At 46.2% G+C, this 18,521-nt stretch overlaps 1 long non-coding RNA gene across 1 annotated transcript; it reads right to left on the minus strand.

Annotated features, from left to right (window-relative positions):
• Positions 1–978: 978 nt before the first annotated feature.
• Positions 979–15,713, minus strand: LOC147095431 (uncharacterized). The gene is made up of 3 exons (XR_015074634.1): positions 15,684–15,713; positions 4,625–4,752; positions 979–1,264 (listed from the first exon to the last, which is right to left on the minus strand). It is a non-coding gene; the product is annotated as an uncharacterized LOC147095431 (long non-coding RNA).
• Positions 15,714–18,521: the final 2,808 nt, after the last annotated feature.

The raw sequence follows: 18,521 nt of genomic DNA on the forward strand, positions 1-18,521 counted from the left end.
ATCAAAGTAGCACTTTCATGTGCAATTTTTAAAGGTTGTATCAATGACTTTATCCTTGATTGCGCCTTATACCGTGGTTATAATCGCCAGTGGAAGCAGAGTCGATCTCTCATTTTCCACTATAAGAATGAATTGAGACCATTTGGAATAAACAGACCGAGCACTTTTCAAAGTGACTGGTGAACCTGCATCATGTTGGTCAGCCTGTTAATAAGTGTTGTTATTTTTAGTCAGTGTGCAAACGACATGAAGAGTTTTTAAACAATAAATGCCAGGAGGAATTTTAATGGTAGCTGTGGTGAACACAATTCATTTTATTTGTGCGGCAATGTTCCCTCTAATTATTTTATGTGCACGGTCCCTTTAAATTTGCCATTTCTCTTCCAGCGGCAGGAGCTGGTGAGCGGCCTGCACGTGACCTCGCCATAGGTGCGCGGCCGTGCACCTTCGGGGGAACATTGGTGTGCGGCCCTCAACAGCTCAACAAAACTTGTTAACCGGCCCTCCAGCCCAAATAATAGCCCACCCCTGCTCTACACTGTCCCATCAAACACTCCCAGGGGTAGATATAGTACAGCTTAGATACAGAGTAAAGCTCCCTCTACACTGTCCCATCAAACACTCCCAGGGCAGGTGCAGCACGGGTTAGATACAGAGTAAAGCTCCCTCTACACTGTCCCATCAAACGGTCTGTGGGTCTAATGCAATGGATGTCTATTTCCAATCTGCCTGAACAAATCCGTTCAAGTGAGATACCTTGAATTCCAAACGGTCAGAGTGCCGATTCTCTGGGACACCTGTCTTATCTCAGTACCTTTCTGAATATGTTATTAGACACTAGCAGAGATTGCCTGCAGCGGTTTCCTCTTCCCATTTCCTGCAATTCCCACCTCTTCTCCCAGCCTCATTCCACCCCGAACCCCTTGTCCTCGGACAGACTGATCATAAAGAGAAACAAGACACGGATGTGAAGCTGTGATCAATGCAGTAAGTTTTATTTATGAGTACAGCCCATTATTCTGACAGCAGTAACACAGGGTCAGGGGTTATGGGACCTAAACAAACAAACAGAGCCTGCTTCCCGTGAAGGAAGGTTTCATTCAGTGAGAACGTGGAGAGCTCGGGCTGGTGGGAATCGGTCACTGGATCTTTCATCATTTCAGAAAGCAGCATTGTAACATATCAGGGCACTTTAGTCGGAAAGGCATCTCGTCTGTGTTACAGCCGCCCGCACGACATACTCCTCCAAGCTTGGTGCAGAACACTAAAATCCAAAATGAAGAATGAATTGATTGATGGTTCTGTACAGAGAGGGAGGGAGAACAATGACGAAACATGAAGCTGAGTCTGTCAGTGTTACTAAGACTGACTCTGGACCACACATGAACCTTAACTCTTTTATACTTAATGAAACTCCACACCTCTCCCCCTCCCCCGACCTGTGCAGACTCACTCTTTGTCCTGAAGGGCAGCCCAAGGGGTTTTCCTCAGAATGGAGCCCACCACACCCGCTATCTGAGACCAGAGACACAGAGAGGAAAGATCTGACATTGATGGAGAACCTTTCCCGGCACCAGAAGGGCCCAAAGAGTTTCACAGACCAGGGCTTGTTTCTGAAGTGCCGACACTGTTTTGTAGGAAACGCGGCAGCCAATTAGCTCACAGCAAAGTCCCACAAACAGCAAATGAGATTGGACAGGATGGGGAGTCTCTGCTCATGTTGGATGAGAGAGTGATGTCGGTCCAAGACACCGGGAGAACTCCCAGCTCTTCAAATAATGTCACCAGATGTTTCCTGCCCCATGAACAGGTAGACAGGGTCTCCGTTTAACGTTTCATCCACAACATGACACCTCCAACAGTGCAGCACTCCCCCAGTGCTGGGCTGTATGTACTGGACTGGGGCATCAACCCACAACTTGTTCACTCAACTCCCAACTGAGCCAAACTGACACCCAGCTACTGACAATTGATAATTTCACCGCTCGCCTCCTCTACTTAGTCCGTGTTCTCACATCCCGATCTCTGTGAAGGCTGCAGAATTATTCCAATTAAATAAACCTGTTTTGAAAGCATTTTGATCCCATTCCCTGCCCTCCTGTAATGAAAACCTGACTCATGTCTGGGTACCGGTTCCAAAGACACCTCCAGCATCGCTCCCAATTCACCATTCTTCATCTGTGAGACTGGACAGTGAGTGTGGGGGAAAGGGACTGAAGGATCTCCCGCTCCTGTCCTCACAGGGTCTGCACTCTCACACTTTGCAGCGGGTAGCAGTGATCGGGAGCAACAACTGGGAGTTTCCCCTCTGCAGTACCTGGGTACTGAGGCCAATTACAGAGTCTCCTAACCGGGTCAATGCTGCGGCTGAGATCCGCCCACTCGGCACTGGCCAGTAATTTGTGCTTTTATTGCTGGTCTGTTTGGATCAGCAAACACCCACCATTCCCTCGACCCACTGAGGGACCCGCTGAACAACTGGGGGATTTACCCGTGGAACTGGTTCAGATTAAATTATTCAGACTTTCTTACAATCTCACAATAACCTTCACTCAAACAATCAAACCATGACATTCAAACAGAGAATACAATAGTTTAAAAAATAAAACTGAACACTGGCTGCTGGAAGATCGGGGAAATTTACTTAGGCTAAACCGTTTGGCAGTTATGGGCTGTGTCAGCAGCAGGACTCCAAGTGCCAAGAGTAGAACTTTCATTATCTTCTGTGGAGCTCCTCAGAGGCAGATTCAGGCGGCTGGAGTGGAAATGTTCTGAATCCAGACTCAGAATTTGCTGCATTTGTAATCACACACACGGGGAGTGGCTCTGCTCTCTGGAGATATCCTGGGAAAAGGCGTTTCCTTTCTGTGTGACGTGGATCAGTTGGCAGCTGGACCCAGTTGGTAGTTCTCGACCTTTCAGAAGACAAGGTTGTGTGTTTGGGCCCAGCTCCAGGTCTGAACACATGAGCTCAGCTGGCATGATGAGCCAGGTACAGAAACAGGATATTTAACAATTAAAACCTCCCAGTATTAGAAACATAGAAGTTTACGGCACAGAAGGAGGCCATTTGGCCAACTGTGTCCATGCCGGCCGTATAAGAACCATCCAGCCTAATCCCACTTTCCAGCTCTTCATCCGAGGCCTTGTAGGTTACGGCACTTCAAGTGCATATCCAAGTACTTTTTAAATGAGGCTTTCTGCCTCTACGACCCTTTCAGGCAATGAGTTCAAGACCCCCACCACCATCTGAGTGAAAAAAGTTCTCAACTCCCCTCGAATCCTCCTACCAATTACTTTAAATCTATACCCCTGGTTATTAACCTCTCTGCTGAGCCAAATAGGACCTTCCTATCCACTTCCTAGGCCCCTCAATTTTATACACCTCAATTAAATCTCCCCTCAACTTCCTCTATTCCAAAGAAAACAACACCAGCCTAGCCAATCATTCCTCATAGCTAAAATTCCCCAGCCTAGGCAACATCCTCGTAAATCTCCTCTGCACCCTCTCTAGTGCGATCACATCTTTCCTGTAATGTGGTGACCAGAACTGCACGCAGTACTCTAGCTGTGGCCTAACTAGTGTTTTATACAGTTCAAGCATAACCCCACTGCTCTTCTATTCTATGCCTCGGCTAATAAAGGCAAGTATCCCGTATGCCTTCTTAACCACCTTATCTACCTGTCCTATCTACAGGAATCTGTGAACATTCACTCCAAGCTCCCTCTGTTCCTCTATATTTCTCGGTATCCTACCATTTATTATGTATTCTCTTGCCTCGTTAGCCCTCCCCAAATGAATTCCATTTGCCACTTTCCTGCCCACGTGACCAGTCCATTGACATCTTCGGGCAGTCTACAGATTTCTTCCTCACTATCAACCACACGGCCAATTTTTGTAACATCTGCAAACTTCTTAATCATGTCCTCTACATTGAATTCTAAATCATTGATATATACCACAACAAGCAAGGGACCCAGTACTGAGCCCTGCGGACCTCCACTGGAAACAGCCTTCCAGTCACAAAAACACCCGTCGACCATTACACTTTGCTTCCTGCCACTGAGCCAATTTTAGATCCAACTTGCCACTTTCCCTTGGATCCCATGGGCTTTTACTTTTCTGACTGGTCTGCCATGGGGGATCTTGTCAAAATCGTTACTAAAAGCCCGAACTCCATATTTCTGATGCAATGGATGTCTATTTCCAATCTGTCTGAAGAAACTTGTTAAAGTGAGATATCCTGAACCCCGAACGGTCAGAGTGCTGACACTCTGGGACACCGGTCTTATCTCAGTACAGAAAACTTTGTGATATCCGGCACCGACGGGACCGAGCTGTTGCCGTTCCATCAAAACTGCCGGACAAACCAGCGCTAATGTTGAAACATACAGAGATTTTCAGCTCCGTGTGAATCAACAAACCCTGTTGCTTAGCAACAGCTTCAAAACAGTCGGCTGCAGCTTAAAAGCATCTCTAGCTGAAGCTGTTGCTTAGCTACAGACCTTGCAGAGCCGGACTGGGAAAAAAAAAGCAACGAGAAGTAAAAGAAACTTATAGGAAACACCAGTAGATAGAGCTTTCCGGACTTTTAACCTCCGGATAAACCAAAGTTTCCTGTACCTTTCTGAATGTATTAGGCACTTGCAGAGATTCCCTGTGCCAGTTTCCTCTTCCCATTTCCTGCGATTCCCAAATCTTCTCCCAGCCTCATTCCACCACCGAATCCCTTGCCCTCGGACAGACTGATCCTGAAGAGAAACAAGACACGGATTTGAAGCTGTGATCAATGCAGTAAGTTTTATTTCTCAGTACAGCCCATTATTCTGACAGCAGTAACACAGGGTCAGGGGTTACGGGACCTAAACAATCAAACAGAGTCTGCTTCCCGTGAAGGAAGCTTTCATTCAGTGAGAATATGGAGAGCTCGGGCTGGTGGGAATCCATCACTGGATCTTTCACTGTTTCGGTCTGCAACCTCCGAACCCACCGGGGAAGGATAGTGGGGCAGACAGATACGTAGGGCGAAGTGGAGCAGCCGCCAGGACTGGTAAACTATTCCAAATAGAAATTCAGTTGCTGAGGGTTTACAGGAGTTGTTTGCTGCTGTTAAATACCAGAATCAAATTAATCAGCATGCACCAATTTAAACTGAAAATTCAGCGCTTTCTGGGGAGGTGAATGGCCCAGACACATTGGTACTGAACAGTATTTAGAAAGGAAAGGAACAAGGGGACAGGGGAACACAGACACACACACACAGGAACACACGCACCGACGTTAAACACAGACACACACACACACAGGAACACGCGCACCGACGTTAAACACAGATACACACACACAGGAACACACGCACCGACGTTAAACACAGATACACACACACAGGAACACACGCACCGACGTTAAACACAGACACACACACACAGGAACACACGCACCGACGTTAAACACAGACACACACACACACAGGAACACACGCACCGACGTTAAACACAGATACACACACACAGGAACACACGCACCGACGTTAAACACAGACACACACACACAGGAACACGCGCACCGACATTAAACACAGATACACACACACAGGAACACACGCACCGACGTTAAACACAGATACACACACACAGGAACACACGCACCGACGTTAAACACAGACACACACACAGGAACACACGCACCGACGTTAAACACAGATACACACACACAGGAACACACGCACCGACGTTAAACACAGATACACACACACAGGAACACACGCACCGACGTTAAACACAGACACACACACACACAGGAACACACGCACCGAAGTTAAACACAGATACACACACACAGGAACACACGCACCGACGTTAAACACAGACACACACACACACAAGACTCACACACGTACACAAAAACCCACAGACGTATAAACAGCCACACAGATCAACTGACAAACACACACTTGCAGACACATACACGTCTCTAAATGGTGAGAAGTTAGGAACTGTAGATGAGCAGTGAGATTTAGGTGTCCAACAGAAATCACAAAGCTAGTGGATAGGTATAAAAATGAATTAAAACTACTAATGGGGATATTTTGGCCTTTATCTTGAGAGGGCTGGAATACAAAGGGGATGAAGTGATGCTTCAGCTGTACAGAGCTCTGGTTAGACCCCACCTTCACCTCACCCTATCATAATCTTCTATTCCTTTCTCCCTCATGTACTTATCTAGCTTCCCCTGAAAGGCACTCTGCTATTCGCCTCAACTACTCCATGTGATAACAAGCTCTCCACTCTAACCACTCTCTGGGTGAAGAGCTTTCTCCTGAATTCCTTGTTGGATTTATTAGTGACCATCTTATGTTTATGAGCCCAAGTTTTGTGGTAACATCTTCTCTACATCTACCCTATCAAACCCCTTCATAATTATAAAGATCTCGATTAGATCATCGATCAGCCTTCTATTTTCTAGAGAAAGAGCCCAACATGTTCAGTCATTCTGGATACATAACTTCTCAGTTCTGGTATCATTCTTGTAATCTTTTTTGCACCTTCTCCAGTGTCTCCATATCCTTTTCGTAATATGGAGACCAGAACTGTACACAGTGCTCCAAGTGTGGTCTAACCAAAGTCTGTACACGTTTAACATAACTTCTCTGCTTTGCAATTCTCTTACTCTAGAAATGAACCCCAGTGCTTTGTTTGCATTTTCATGGCCTTGTTAACCTGCTTTTAATGATTTGTGCATCTGTTCCTCTAGATCCCTTTGCTTCTCTACCCCATTTAGACAATTACTTTCCAAGGAATTCATGGCCTCCTTATTCCTCCTACCAAGATCCACCACCTCACACCTCTCTATGTTAACTATAATCCCAAACTTGGTTTCTTCTGCCAATTTTGAAATTATACTGCCGATTGACGAGTCAATATAATATTGCCTCTGATATCTCTTCCCTTTCTTCTTTTTTAGTATGTGCGGATACAATACATCTAGACCCGCCGATTACAAGTTTATCAATTATTTCCCCCTTTCTATTTTAAATGTAATGACATTAGAATAGATCAAAAAGATATCGGGCCGGATATTCCGACCCCCACGGGTGTGTATGAGGTGTGTATGCGCCCGTAGGGGCCTCGCAAGTGCTGGTTTCAGGCATGCGAAGCGCATGCACTAAAACCCGGCACTTCCAATCCGTCAAGAATCCTCGACAGATCATCCGCCTGCCCGGGAAAAGGGCCTTTGTGGGCAGAGAGTTCCGCTTTCTGCACAACCTCCAACCGCTGAAGGCTCGCCAGTCTTGAACAACCCCCAGCGATGGAAATTTTTCCTGATGAAAGCCTTCCCCCAGGAGCTAATTCCAACTGGGCAATCTGGAATTCCCTTAAGACTTAGTGTAGGTTGCTCAAAGGTGTCACTAAGCAAATGGGGATATTCAACCAGCCCGACAACTTATGAATGTGGAACTGAGGCACAGACTATGTAACATCTCCTGCAATGCCCATCGTTAGAGGAACCCTGCACTGTTGCAGATCTTGCCGAATCCAACAACAAGGCGCAAAAATGTGTCCAGTTCTGGCTGGGCTATGTATAGACTGTCCGTGGACACGATAAGAAGACGACCAGCATAAGAGTTAAAAAAAAATAGAAAAATACTTTCCCCCCCCACTCATTTATAATTTTAAAATACTTTTAAAAAAGGTAAGTTTATTTTTAGCCCCGTAAAAAACTTTAATTATTTTTTTTCAAAAATTTAACCATTAAAAAAAAAAATTTAACTTAATGTAATTTTAACTAATTTTAAACACGTGATTTAAAAAAATTATTTGATGTTTAACTGTTTAAGTGAACTCCATTCATACTTTTGATAGATCAATGCATAGAGACTGGGCAAAAGTATGAAGGGGGATTCCCTTCTCCCATTGTTTCCCCATGGCCCACGTGATCCCTGGGACGCTTGCGAATCGCCTGCGCCCCTGGGATACCTGGGCCTCTGTGCGCGCGCACCAGGACAGGCCCAGGATCAGAAGTCTCGGGACCTACGGAGCCAGCAGGTAAGTTCGTAGATTTTTTTCCGATAGGAGGCACCTGCACGCAGGAATCCTCCGATCGGAAAATTCGGCCCATCATGTCCACCTTGTTAGTCTGGCTGGTAAAAACTGAGGCAAAGTAATTCTCCAATATTTCTGCCATTTCGCTGTCATTACCATTGAGTTTATCTTGTGCATCCTTTAGTGGTCCTGTCCCTATCCTGTTTTACCTTTTGTTTTATGTATATGTAGAATACTTCACTATTTCTTTTTATATTCCTGATAATTTAATTTTGTAGTTCCTCTTCTCCTTCCTAATTGATTTTTTAAAATTTCTTTCCAACCTCTTCCTATTCCCTTTTGTCATCCTCTCCTTTGTTGTCACTGTACTCAGTGTCTGCCTTTTCCTTCAGTTTCAACTTTGCCCTCATCTCATTATCCATCCATGGTGTTTCATTATTGGCTAGTTTGATCTTGTTTTTCAGTGAAATATATTCCTCCTGAACTCTATATTGTGATCGGCACAGTCCAGGTTTTCACCTAAGCTCACTTCTCTCATCCGCTCTGGTTCATTTCCCATTATAGATCAGTCAATGATTCCTCTCTTGTTGGGCTTCTTAAGTACTGGGTAAGAAAGGAGTCCTGAACGCACTGTAAATACTCCATTCCCTTTTCCCCTTTCCCTACCTCTTCTCGACAGATCACTTGGTGTAGTTAAAATCTCCCATGATTATCATATGTATTTTACTCATTTAATAGATTTCCTTACATATTTTTCCTCCAATTCCCTTCCACTGTTAGGTGGTCTGTACAATAACACTTTAGCACTATTTTAACCTGGCTGGGATATCTGCTCCCTTGAGGCATCTGTGTCCTTTGTGGAAATACACTCAGCAGGAATCGCTTGCTAATTATTCAAAACATTTCAGATAATTTTACAAGATGACCAAACCAATTCAATTAAAGAAATAGGTTGTCAAAAATAATGAAAAACAAGGCCCAATAAAGTCACAGAGGCACAGAAGGAGGCCATTCGGCCGATCAAGTCCATGCTGGCTCTCTGTAGAGCAAGGATGGCGTTAAGGTACAGATCAGTCATGATCTCACTGAATGGGGGAACAGGCTCGAGGAGCTGAATGGCCTACTCCTGTTCCTATGTTCCTACTTCCACTTTATACAGAGTGTCAGCATCGAGCACTCACAGAGCAGGTACAATACGGAGTTCCCTATACATTACCATGACATCACCACTGTTACTCTGTCCCCCACCCCTGCTCCAGACCATTTCTGTTCCTGAATTTATAAACTAGTAAAACTTAGAAATGACAAATCCTGGGGACTGGATGAATTGCATCCGAATATACTAAAACATACAAGAGATGACCCCATTGCATTCTGGACCTCGCTCCTCAAGAATGATAGAGTCTATGGTCTGGATTTTGTCATTGGGGTGGGCTGGGGTCGTGTCATCCCCTTTTCGTGTTATCCACCTGATTCCAAATCGATGTGGGAGATTGATGCGATTTTCACATAATTGGGCAATTGAGTTCCAGCGTGTGGGAACCCATGGCCCAATTCGTTTTTTCAGTCTGAAACTCTCCTCCGATGACGTCATCATTGCTGCTGCATTTAAGGTCTGCAAGAAGCCTGGCTTCTTCTGCAGACTGCCAACCTTTTGGCCTTTGCAGTGAGAGGGACCTGGAGGCAGAATGACCAGCGAGAGACCTAGGTCTGCTCCCAGGTTTGATGACGTCGCCCTGCAAGCTTTAGTTGAGGGAGCAAGAGCCAATAAAGAGGTGCTCTTCCCTTCTTCAGGGAGGAAGAAGCCCCCCCAGCAGACCAAGGCTATGTGGATCCAGGTGGCCCAGGAGGTCAACTCGTTGTCGATGATCCGCAGAACCTGGCTTCAGTGCAGGAAGAGGTTTCATGACCTTCTGCGCACTGGAAAAGTGAGTATGACTTTGCCATCACCCTCAATCTGATCCCCATTGCCTCTCCTCACCAGCACTCAGCTTTAGCAACCTCTTCCTCCACATCCCACTTGACACTGACATCCCTGCACACTTACCCATTCCCTCTCTATGATCACATTCACCTAACTATTCGACTATGCAGCCCTCACACTCCCTATCACTGTGATGCTATGAAAACAACTTACAACACACAGGGAGGGCCCTTGGTCTTGCCAACTCACTCCATCTTTGTCTCCTTCTAAGCATCTATGCTATGGATTCTCTACACTCACTCCTTCATTCTCACTCAAACTCCACTTGTCTCCCTCATTGCAGGAAAAAAGAGCTCACAATAAGAGGGAAAGAGCGAGGACAGGAGGAGGGCCACCCTCAGTAGCCCAGCTCACCCCCTGGGAGGAGGCGGTCCTGGAGATCGTGGGACTCGACGATGCGCAAATGGGGGACGGACAGACGAGTGCATCAGAGAAAGCTGGTGACAATAGTTTTTCATCTCTCATTGACATTGCATGAGTCGCTGATAGTGATTCTGATGCTCTAACAGATGGACTTATGATCATCTGCAATATGCAATGTGCATATAACCTTGGCCTCACATCTGACTCTTTCCTTTACTCCCCCACAGGACCATCGCAAGCACCCATCCACACTATCCAGGAGGAACAGCCTGAGCCTCCAGACTCCTCAGAGGAAGCTGCAACCTCTGAGGGCGTAGCGTCAGCAGAATTCAACCAACCCAGGAGCAGCGCAGACACACACACCTTGGTGGGACCATCGCCAGATAGAGTAGTGTTGTCACCTGGTGTATCACAGCTCACAAGTGAGCATCAGCAGATTGTGGAGACAGGGACAGCAGTGGAGAGTCCTCATCGGAGGGCGCAGGACTCCCCCAGCTCGGCTCAGCTGCATGTCGACCCTCTGCCTCTGGGTCCATCCAGAAGAACAGTGGTGCTGGAACTCCAGGAACAGGTGCAGGAGTCTCAGGCAGATTTTGTCTCCAGGGTCGCTGCGAGTGTGGAGCGAATGGAGGAGTCCATTGTGAACATGAGCAGAGCCTTTGTGGAGTCATTGGCGCATGAACGCAGCACCACGGAAAGGATAGCAACCTCCGTAGAAAGGATGGCTACAGTAGACGAGAGGATGGCTACGGCCATGGAGGAGCTACGTCGCCAGAGTGTAGAAAGCATGGTGAGTGTTCAGAATAGACTGACAGCTCTTGAGGAGTGATGGTCAGCTATTGAACAGAGAAACCAGACCTTCATAGAAGTCCTTCTGAATAGGACTGCCAGTGCAGATACAGGTCCCCATGGCCCCCCTGGTGTGCAGCAAGGTGCTCTCAAGCAACTTGCAAGCGCTGAGGTGGACCTGACCCATGAGAGAGATGTTGGTGGCAGAGAAAAGGAAGTGGGGGCTCCTCTCCAAGCGCTCACACTTCCAAGCCACTGCCAAGTCTTTGGTCAGAGCCCCACCCAACTGAGATCGGCATCTCAACCCCTGCACAGCCGCAGGAGCAGCAGACTATGCCGAGCCCTCACAGGTTCGCAACACCAGAGGACGCCCGCCAAATGTGTCGAGACAGGAGCAGCAAGAAAGTGAGCAAGGGGCCTCCACATCTGCTGAAGCCACAGGGGAAGCACCACATAGGAGCACGCGTAAGAGAAAGATACTGCACAAATAGTCACTTCGGTGAAATGTGTTTATTTTTAAAATGCCATCAGTTGGTTATTGTAAATAAAAATTCTGATGGCAACTGTTGCAGTTGTAGCGTGTGTCATTTCGCAAATGGGACTTCCACCTTGAGGGCTTAGGATTACTTTCAATTGTCGGTATGGTGGTCAGAGTGCTAGGAATCCGCTGGTTCTTGGCCATTGTCGATGCACTGGTAAGAAGCTGCAAGGCAAAAGTGCTTGATTGGCTAGGCTAAGCAAATCTGGCCAAGATGAGTGCGTTCCTTGCATCCCGGGCAGCAATGTTCTCATGTACTGCTGCCACTGGTTGATGGGCCTCTGCAAGATGTTCGTTTTCGCTCTCCTCCTCCTCATCTGAGGAGGATATGTGAGGAACCACTTGGTCCCCAGGAATCTGCAAGCCACGACGCTATGCCATGTTGTGAAGTGCACAGCAAACCACGACGATTCTGGAGACTATGGCTGCTGAGTACTGCAGGGCTCCACCTGATCTATCCAGGCATCTGAAGCGCATCTTCAGCATGCCGATGGTTTGCTCGATTATGGATCTGGTGGAAATGTGGCTGTAGTTGTAGCTCTCCTCAGCTTCGTTGGATGGGCTCAACGGCGACATTAGCCACATCTTCAGGGGATAGCCCTTGTCTCCAAGTGGCCATCCGTTAAGTTGGTCTGGCGGACTGAAGAGCGGAGGCACACTAGACTGGCGCAGTATGAAGGAGTCATGGCAGCTGCCAGGGTACTTGGCACAAACATGCAAAATTTCCTTCTTGTGGTCATACACCAGCTGCACGTTGAGGGAGTGGAAGCCTTTGAGGTTGACAAAAATACCTGGACTGTGATGGGGTGCCTTAAGGTGCCTTGGAGAAACAGATGTAATTGTGCGCGATGGCAAAGAGGGCATCGGTTACCTGCGTGTTGCAAGTGTGTGCGGCCACCTGGGAGATGCCGCTGATGTCTGCTGCTGATCCCTGGAATGAGCCTGAAGCAAAAAAGTTGAGTGCGGTGGTGACTTTGATGGCCACTGATAAGGGGTGTCCACCTGCTCCTCTGGGCTCCAGGTCTTGCTGCACCATTGCGCAGATGTCACCCACTACCTCTCGCGAAAGTCGGAGCCGCCTTTGACACTGCTGCTCACTCATGTTGAGGTAGCTGATCCTCTGTAGCCCGTTTGGGGGGTATCTCCTGCGCCGACGTGCTTCCATGGGCTGGCGCCTTCTGGCCTGTGCAGCTTCAGGTGGGTGAGCAGCAGCTTGGCGCTCCTGTTGTTGCCGCTGCTGTTGTTCATGGTTGTGCTGCTGCCGCGGCTGGTCCTCGTCCGAATCTGATGTCGAGGAGGAAAGGTAATAAATGGTTCCCATGCTTCTGGTAGATGCCTCAGTTGAGGAAGCGCTCAGTCAAGGTGGCGAGAGGGGTTTCCTAGGTCACACTGGAAATGGGGGTCAGGCTCCAAACTTCCACAGCTGTGGTTAGGCCTGCTAAATGTTCCCCCAGACCTGAGACAACAAAGTCCTGCCACCTGCAAATGATGACTGATCAAATCTCCTATTTACTGGTGGAGCTGCAGCTGATAGTCAGCAATCCAATTGTGCTCCCGCCAAGTTTCACCGTCGTGTTTCAGAGGAGACGTGAATCACGTGGGAAACGTGTTAAAATCGGAAAGGCCTCTCAAAATGGGATTATAGCGGCAATTTAGTGGTTGTTAAGGGCTTTAAGGGCCTATCCCGCCTCTTGGAGGCGGGACAGAGACAGGATCAGAAACCATGCATTTGGGAAAATTGCTTGTAGGCGGGGTCGGGCCTGCCCGCCACTTTTTGCAATTTTAACACCCCACACGCCTCCATTCCCGCCTCCTCGGGCCTGGCAAAATCCAGCCCAAAGAGTCATAACGGCACAGAAGGAGGCCATTCGGCCCATCTAGTCCAGGCAGGCTGTCTGAAGAGCAATCCAGTCAGTCCCATTCCCCCGCTCTATCCCCATAGCCCTGCAAGTTTATTTCCCTCAAGTGCCTATCCAGTCTCTCCTTGAAAACATTGAGTGTCTCCGCTTCCACCACTTCCGTCAGCAACGAGTTCCAGGTCATCACCACTCGCTGCGTAAAAAAGTTTTGCCTCACATACCCCTGTATCTCTTGTCCAAAATCTTAAATCTATGTCCCCTAGTCCTTATACCATCAACTAGTGGGAACAGCCTTTCCCCGTCTAGCCTATCCAAACCCGTCATAATCTTGTACACCTCTATCAAATCACCCCGCAACCTCCTTTGCTCTAATGAAAACAAATCCAGCTTCTCCAACCTGTCCTTGTAGCTAAGATCCCCCATCCCCGGAACCATTCTGGTAAATCTCCTCTGCACCCTCTCAAGTGGTTTAACATTCTTTAGGAAGTGTGGTGACCAGAACTGGACGCAATACTCCAGTTGTGGCTTAACCAGCGCTTTATAAAGGTTCAGCATAACTTCCCTACTTTTGTACTTAATTCCTCTATTTATGAAGCCCAAGATCCTATATGCTTTGTTAACCACTCTCTCAATATGTCTCGCCAGTAGATTTACAGAGAGCAGCACATCAGAGGCATGTATACATAGGCGAGTGGATGTTTCACTGGACAATGAAATGTAATAAAATGAGTTCAGGAATGGATGGGGCTGGATGAGACGTGGAGGCAGAGGTTAAAACCTAAAGCAAGCAGATACTGACACAGACACACATTGGCTCCCGGTTAAGCACTGCCTCGATTTTCAAATTCTCATCCTTGTTTTCACATCCTTCCATGGTATCGCCGCTCCCTATCTCTAATCTCCTCCAGCACTACAACCTCTTGAGATATCTGTACTCCTCTAATTCTGGTCCCTCAAGAATCCCCGATTTTAATCGCTCCATCGCTGCCGTCCTTCAGCTGCCAAGGCCCTAAGCTCTGGAATTCCCTGCCTAAACCTCTCATCCTCTCTACCTCTTTTTTCTCCTTTAAGACGCTCCTTAAAACCTACATCTGTGACCAAGCATTTGGTCATCTGCCCTAATTTCTCCGTACCTGGCTTGGTCTCAAATTTTGTTTTATACTGCTTCTGTGAAACGCCTTGTGACGTTTTGCTATGATATAAATGCAAGTTGGTATTGCATCGCGTTCGCCCATTCGACCACCTTAACGACTCCATGTGCTAGCAAGCACTACATGCTAACCACTCACTGGGTAAAGAAGTTTCTCCTGAATTCCTTATTGGATTTATTAATGAGTATCTTATATTTATGACCCCTAGTTTTGGACTCCCCTGAAGTGGCAACATCTTTTCTACATCTATCGTATCAAACCCCTTCATAAGTATAAAGATCTCTATTGGATCATCGCTCAGCCTTCTCTTTTCTAGAGAAAGAGCCCCAGCATGGTCAGTCATTCTGGATACTTAGAACCTCTCAGTTCTGGTATCATCCTTGTAATCTTTTTGCACCTTCTCCAGTGTCTCTATATCCTTTTCATAATATGGAGACCGGAACTGTGCACAGTGCTCCACGTGTGGTCTAACCAAGGTTCTATACACGTTTAACATAACTGCAATGCTTTTCAATTCTCTTACTCTAGAAATGAACCCCAGTGCTTTGTTTGCATTTTCATGGCCTTATTAACCTGCTTTCAATGATTTGGGCATCTGTCCCCCTAGATCCCTTTGCCCCTCTACCCCATTTAGAAACTTACTTTCCAAAGAGTATGTGGCCTCCTTATCTCTCCTACCAAAATCCACCACCTCACACCTCTCTATATTGAAATTCATTTCCCATTTACACACCCATCATACAAGTTTATTAACATCTTGTATTTTGTCACAGTCCTCCTCAGTATTAACAATAATCCCGAATTGGGTGTCGCCTGTAAATTTGGAAATTACACTAACTATTCCGGAGTCTATATAATGGTGCCTCAGCTCTCTCTTCCCTTGCTTTGTTTAGTACGTGTGAATTAATGGCCCAGAAATTCGGCTCTCCCCGGGTGAGTACGCACGGAGTACTCACCCGTAAGCCGAATGGAAGTGCCGGTTTCCTGCATGCATTGCGCATGCGCGGGAAACCGGCACTTCCGATCCTCTGAACGAAGGGGTTCAGAGGTCAAACGCGCACGCAGGGGAGGCTGCGTGTGCGCTTTGAACTTTGTTTTTTTTTAACAGGTTTTCACGCGAGGTTAAGCCTGCAGGATTTACACATTTAGAAAGCAGGCGTAAGGCCTGCTTTTTGCAAGGTAAGTGGTCAATTAATTAAAATTGAAACATTTTTTCCACAGGTTTATTAGTTTTAAATACTTTAAGGCAAGGTAAGTTTATTTTTAGGCCTGTTAGAATAAAAAATTATTCTTTTCAAAAATGTAAATTATTGTTTAAAATAGTTATTTAATGTAATTTATAGTTTATTTAAAAAGTGTGATTTAAAAAAAAATTTATTTGAAGGTTTACTGCTATTTTGGAGCCCGTAGTATTTATAAGTCTGACAGGTCTTCCTGTCAGACTTATGAATCGGCTTTTCCCTCCTCCGATTGGCTGCCCATGGCCCACGTGATCCCAGGGGACGCATCGCACTAACTACGCCCCTGGGACACGCAAGCACAGCGCGCTGGCAGCTGGGCTAGGCCCCGGAGCGGAATTCCACGGGAGCCCAGAGCTCAACGGTCAGCGCAAGGTAAGTGCAGGTCGGGGGCTTGCACCCGCGGGAAGCCCCCGACCCGAATTTCTGGGCCATTACATCCTGTCCCACGGTTTAATCCTCTCCAACTTTTACTACTTTATAAATTATTTTCCTCCTTTCTATTTTAAATGTCTTGGCATTAGAAGAATGAGATCTCAAAAAAGATATGTCCACATTGTTAGTCTGCCTGGTAAAAACTGAGGCAAAGTAATTCTCCAATATTTCTGCCATTTCGTTATCATTGCCCGAGAGTTTATTTTGCGCATCCTTTAGTGGTTCTGTCCCTATCCTGTTTTACCTTTTGTTTTATGCATCTGTAGAATACTTTATTTCTTTTTAAATTCCTTGGTAATTTAATTTTGTGGTTCCTCTCCTCCTTCCTAATTGTTTTTTTTTACTTCTTTCCCAACCCGTTCCCTTTTGTCATCCTTTTATTGTCACTGTACTCAGTGTCTGCCTTTTTCTTTAGTTTCAATTTTGCTCTTATCTCTTTATTCATTCCTGGCGTTTCATTATTGACTAGTTTGTTCTTGTTTTATAGTGGAATATATTTCTGCTGAAATCTATTGATCACCTTTTAAAATATTTCCCAGTGCTGTTCTGTCAATATTCTGTTCCAGTTTATCTTCCCCAGTTCCATTTTCCTCACCTCAATCATCTTTTATCAATCTATAACTATCGTCTTTCTCAATCATTATCTTAACCTTTATTTTGTTGTGATCGACACTGTCCAGATTTTCACCTAAGCTCACTTCTCTTATCCGCTCTGGTTCATTTCCCATTACAGATCCATCAGTGATTCCTCTCTTGTTGGGCTTCTTATGTACTGGGTAAGAAAGGAGTCCTGAACACACTGTAAATACTCCATTCCCTTTTCCCCTTTCCCTACCACTTCTTGCCAGATTATTTAGCATAGTTGAATTCTCCTATGATTATATTATGTATTTTACTCATTTTATAGATTTGCTGACATATTTTCCCTCCAAATCCCTTCCACTGTTAGGTGGTCTGCAGAATAACATTTTAAATGTTACTTTAACCTGGTGTGAACCCTACTATCCTGAGGCATCTGTGTTCTGTTAAGTATGTGTATTGTATTGAACAATTAACACAAAGACTTAAACGTATAACTCAAACAGGTCTTTACTGGTTGGAGGTAGGGACTATACATAGGTCTTTACTTCATGCCCACAGGCGGGAACTGAGGGGGATCAGTACCCACAGTACTATTTATACCCCTATGGCCAGGAGTGGTACTGCGTATCACTATGCCCAACAAGTAGTGCAGTCCTGTCCATAGGTTCAAAGTAGCACACATATTACATACACAACATTCCTCCCTTCCTAGCTTTACAGTCATCTCCCCATTTAACATAACGTAATAACATATATACATATATAACTTCAGGTTTACATAACAGAATAACATAGATACATAGATAACTTCATGTCAAAACAGATCACAGATTCAGTCTCTGCGGAAAACAGTTCACAGATTCAATCTCTGTGGTGTAGTCGGTTCACGTTGCTGGAGTGACTCATTCAATAGTCCTTCCATGGATTTAACAGTTTGAACTTCCGAACTCAATTGGCTCCGTTCGGAGGGACCACGTGTGTGATCTGGTAGAGGTGATAATGGTTCAGATGGGTCATCTTCTGTTTTTACTTTTCCTTTTCTGCTTCTTGGAGACTCTCTGGGCTCCATTGTCAGCTGCCACAGCTGCCAGCTGCATGCGCAGTTCCTCCTTCTCTTCCTCCTGTTTCCGTCGTAGAGCCAGCTTCTCCCGATGTTCCGTAGACTTTTGGTGCTCCTCCATGATTTCTGCACTTTGGGAGTCGAAGTTACAAGCTGGGCAGGACAGGACATCGTAATATTCGGTGTCGTCCTGAGCTAGACCAGTGAGAGGGTCGTCTATTTCCTCCATACCCAGCTGGACGTTAGCCAGCTCTTGTTCCAAATCCAGACATCTTTCCTGAAGAGACTTCTTCATGTGTACCTCTGCATCCAGCTTTTTCTGGGCTTTCAGCAAGTCGTTTACTAGTGACCTCATTTGTGATTTTAATACTTCAACTTCCTTTGGAGATTGATTGATCGGACTATGCAATCCCTCTACCGGAGCAGCTGTTTCAGCGGTCTGTTGTTCTACGTTGACGTGAGTCAGCGTACTTTTGGCA

Source organism: Somniosus microcephalus, unplaced genomic scaffold, assembly GCF_052327205.1.
Source record: "Somniosus microcephalus isolate GS21.2 unplaced genomic scaffold, FLI_Smic_1.0 unresolved_chr1, whole genome shotgun sequence".
Taxonomy (NCBI): Eukaryota; Metazoa; Chordata; class Chondrichthyes; order Squaliformes; family Somniosidae; genus Somniosus; species Somniosus microcephalus.